General features: G+C 35.8%; 1 long non-coding RNA gene across 1 annotated transcript; it reads left to right on the top strand.

The window, feature by feature from the left end:
* Positions 1-2,720: 2,720 nt before the first annotated feature.
* LOC128236657 (uncharacterized) lies at positions 2,721-4,398 on the top strand. The gene is made up of 3 exons (XR_008261399.1): positions 2,721-2,781; positions 3,636-3,713; positions 4,258-4,398. It is a non-coding gene; the product is annotated as an uncharacterized LOC128236657 (long non-coding RNA).
* The last annotated feature ends 579 nt before the right edge of the window (positions 4,399-4,977 follow it).

Below are 4,977 nucleotides of genomic sequence, written 5' to 3'. Positions count from 1 at the left end.
ATAATTTCGATGCAAATACCTACATTTCGTCATAATTGTCTTTCTATAACTTGGAAAAAAGCTTGAGGTTTGCAGCCAGTACACTACTGTTGGGTGTGGCACGGACAAAGACGATGACATCTTGCATAGAACATTTGAACACACGAGGCGGCTTATACCAAGAAGCGAACGGGATCTCTGGAAACAATGCCATATCTATGTTAAGACATTTCTTTGTGAACGGAGTTCCCCAAACGCGTTGCATGTGTTTCGTGGAGAAATTGAAAAGCCTGGCGAGAAGTCAACCCCACTTGAATTTCCTGGCTTGTGCCCTGGGTACTGTTTGGACTTTTTCCAGCAGTGTGGACCGATCGTTTACTATTACATGAAAGCCATAAATGCTTCCGTAACGCCTGAGGGTAAGAGCTTGGCCAAAGCAATCAAGAATAAAAATGTAGCAGACTTCTGTGACAAAGTATCGTTGAAAAACAAATACTGCTAACCTGACTTGTTGACAAATCCAAATGTTTGGATTCCAACAAAAGAGGAGGAGGCATTAAACGGAAGCTGCGTGTGTTTCGAACCACTTCTGGACATTAATCTAGCACAAGCGGTTTTCATCACCCACGCTGGAGACGGATCCGGTCGGTTTTTCGTTGGTGAAACGATTGGCCGCGTGTGGGTGGTGTACCCAAAAAAAACGTCTGGTCTATCCATTCCTTAACATTGAAAGCGACGTTAGTATAATAAGAAATTCGAAAGAGAGAGAGGCCTCAAATCCATTGCGTTTCATCCTAACTACAAGCAAAATGGACTGTTCTATCTATGTTACACAACTTTTATGTCCCCTCATGAGAAAACTGCCAGAGTTTCGAGTTCTGCGTTAGCTACGATAACCCAGATCAGGCCGATCCTTGTTACACCAGTTTTAGGGTAGTTTTGGAGTTTGAGAAAATAAATAATTACCACATGGGTGGCAAGGTAAGACTTAACTTAAATTTAAATAAAGCGGCCTCTCACCTAGAGAAATCATAAATATATGATAGTTGAGAAAAAGTATTTCGTTTACACAAACGATGCAAGTTCACATTTCCGTAAAATGTTATTCTACACACACGTTAGTTATATAGAAACGCTTCATGATTCATTTCCAAAACAATTCTAAACAATTATGCAATAAGTTTATGTAGGTTCATTTTTCGCAACGAAATATTTATGTTTGAATAATATTATTTGAAATAAAAGAGTTACTATGATTACGCTGAGCAAACTGGTTAAGTTTGAGGTTGATATGTTCAATGATTTAAGTTATTTTAGCATGAATCTTTGCGTACTTACAAAAAATAATAATTATTGAGTTTTTATACGATAAGAAAACTGCAATACATTATTTACAACAAGAAAATCTCAGTTGAATAACATAGTATTAATGATGCGGAATTGTACGGAACTTTTTTCTTGTCGACAATGCATAGTAATGCAGTCATATATGGACTGTCAATACTTTATACAGTGTTACACCTGTGTTACCAAGGAAGAGCCTCATCCAAACCAAGAATACTTTTTTCATATGTTGAGTATAATGTTTGCCTAAAGAGGCATTCGTATGTTGTAAATGAACATTTAAATGATTATTCTCTATGCTTACTTTCAGAGACGAGTAATTCAACCTTTGTATATTATTTAACAGTGTTCAAATGTTGTCCAATTAGCTAATTTCAACCAAAACGGAGTGTTGTATTCCAGGTGTTGTTTGGGGATGATGGCTACCTGTACATATCGGTGGGTGATTCTGGGCTAAACGTGTACCAGGCGGGCGGAGATCCATTATGATTAGCTCAAAACATGTATGATATCCATAGCGACCAATTTTACGCTGTCATGAATTTTGTTATTAGTTGCGGCAGATTTGAAATATTAGTTTTTCACGTGATTATTGAAACTCTCATATTGTCGTATTGAAGTCAAATAGGTAACGCTATCATTTCATGTCGTATGGTGTCGAACTACTCTTCTCGTAATTCGCATAATGTCGAGAGGTTGATATTTATATTCTTTACTTTTCTTTTGCATAGACTAATTTTAATCGAAGGAATACGTTAAAAAATAGACGAAGCAAGTTCACATTTCCGTGAAATTATTTTGAAAACGGCCAGTGGTTTCAGAGAAGTTTTGACAATGATTATTGTCAAAATAAACGTAGTTATTGATAGTTTTTCTACAAACAAGTTGGAATTTGCCCATTGCCACTAAACCGGGTTTATGTTTAAACTTTTTGCTTCTGAGCATGTTTCTGTAGCTTTTTGCATATATATTGCCATATAGTGCCATATAGACCCGCTTCATGTTTCATTCCAAAACAATTCTAAACAATTTATGCAATAAATTTAGGTAGGGCCATTATTCGCTGCGAAATATCTAAGTTGAATAATATAATTTGAAATAAAAGAGTTACTATTATAACTAAGAGCAAACTGTTTAAGTTTGAAGTTTATATGTTCAATTATTAAAGTTATTTTAGCAAACAAAATCATAAAACGTGGGAAAAAGGAGATACTCGGAAGGACAGGGTAAGTACTATAAGACACCAGCAATTTTTAGCGTGGCCTTAATTTTGGGTGTTTACTGCATACATACATTTAGTCTGGAGTTCCTTTCCCTAACACTAACGTTATCGGGTCAGGCAAAGACCAATAATGGCGGCGCCCAGTGGACACTATAAGGTTACCATTTATTTTACTTTTGTTGATCAAGTTAATATAACAACGGCATTTGAACACTATTTATATGTAGAATATAACGGTACACTCGAGTTTCGGTGATCACTTGTCTGGAAAGAAATATTATGACTTAAGTAAAGTTTACGTAATTCGGACGTTGTGTATTTCCGGATGTTTGTCAGTTGGAAATGAATGCCTAATTTGACTTCACCCTGTCTTATTAAGACTGATGGTTAAAATGGGAAATTCAAATGAATATTGGAACAAGTAAATAGAACTATTACACTGTATTTTTTGCATGATTTGATTGTTTGCTTAAAAATAAATGGAGATGTTTTATGTTTTAGATTTTCCTAATTTCTAGTTCTGATGTCCTATCATTTAGGACAAGTAACAATTCCCCAATCTTAATATATCAGTCTTGGAATAATTTTAACTTTTTGGTAATTGTGAGGGACGACCATAGGGGTATGGCATTACAACACACCCTGCCCCTGTGATCAGTTTTTACTACTATTATTTCATTGACCTGTTTTGGGTTTATGTCTTGTCTAAAGCAATGTCAATACAAAACATTTATTTGTTAAGTGTATTGGTTGCAATGGCCGAGAGGTCAGCTTATCAGACGCTGATTCAGAGGGTCCGGAGTTCGATCCCTACCTGAAGTTTTGATGAAAATAGTTCTGGTTATAATCAGTAAATGGTTATTTATTACATACTCAAATCAGATTTTAAAACTAAACATCAGTTCATTACTAAAAACCTAGTATACCTAGTATACAGTTTTGACCATTTAAGCTATCCAAACAATCTGATTTGAGCAATTGCAATCATAAGGATTGTATGATATATAGAAAAATGTAATACATAGGAACAAAATACTTGTTTATTTTGTGCATCATTAAAATCTTAACACATGTCTTTTATAATTATCAGACCAAGAGATCACCCTAGGGACCAAATCGCTGGAATTGGATAGTTGGGATAGCTCGTCTGGCCAAATCAAAATATGAGGTAACTATGCTTCAAAGGCTCTTACATAGCTTACCGGTAATGCTGTTACACATTTCTGACCATCCTGACATACATAATTCTGTATGTCTTGCGACTGTGAGTTTATCTAGATACAGAAGAAATCATTAATATAGAACTGTCTAGTGTCGTAATGCACCTTTTACCGATTTCTGAGACTAGATACCACAAGTTGATTTAATGTACTTTTCTTGTTTTATTTTTAGGATAAAAAATTCTGCTACATTTAGTGAATTTAACCTCCTTATGGACCAGATCTTCAAAGAATTGAAAGCATTACAGATAATACAATTACATTCCTTTCTCGATTTTTTAACAAGTTTGGTGTTTGCGGAAATATTTTCACTTGAGGTTTTATTGGCAACAGAAAACTTTTATGTCACACCCACCTGCTCAGCAAATCATATTATGATGAGTTATCAGTAAAGGTAATTATGTGAAAAACTATGTTTTTACAGTTCAGATTGTTATGAGGATGAATTAATATTAAATATATGTTTAAGATTTGAAGCTATTTTGGTTTCAGTTTACTCTTGTCAAGTTCTGAGAGCTCAGTCAGTTATGTTAGACGACCTTTACATCCCATCCAGAAGAACCAAGGGGCAACTGATGTGGCCGAGCAGGCAAAAAGACACAGAATCAATCTATTTATCTTACAATGTAAAAATTGTTGTCAATTACATGCCTTAATCCTTGTTTAGTCTTGTTGTTTGGTGAAGGTAGTCATATCTTCAGTCATCCTTCCGTCTGTATGGCCTAGTGGTAAACAATCCGCCTGCGGAGCGGGGGATAGTGGGTTCGATCCCTGGCCTCATCAAACCAAAAGACTTTGAAAGTTGTTACAAGTAGCTTTCTTGCCTGGCGCACAGCATTTAAGGGTAGTGCTTGGAAAAGTGGTGTACTCAATACTGGTTTAACCCAGGAAAGTTGTACCCCGTGTATCTGTGCTTTACACGTAAAAGAACCAAGGGGTCTCTTTGAAAAAGAATCTTTTTAGCATGCTGTCCCTTCAGCAAAAACAAAGGACCCCGTTGCAAATAAGTGCTTGCACGTTCACGGGTTAACCTTGACCGAAAGGTCAAAAGAAAATTTTAATACATACATACATTCATCCTTACAATATAGTTAGCCAAAGCATTCTGTTGTTTGTCAAGCTTTGTGTTCAGGTTACCTTACTCTTCCTTTGACCTTAAGATCTCAAATAAGGAGTCATCTTGTGTCCTTACCAATCTCTCTACCAAGTGTT

This window comes from Mya arenaria, chromosome 6 (genome assembly GCF_026914265.1).
Source record: "Mya arenaria isolate MELC-2E11 chromosome 6, ASM2691426v1".
NCBI lineage: Eukaryota > Metazoa > Mollusca > Bivalvia > Myida > Myidae > Mya > Mya arenaria.
The sequence above is the reverse complement of the archived record's forward strand: the minus strand, read 5'-3'. Positions and strand labels throughout refer to the sequence as shown.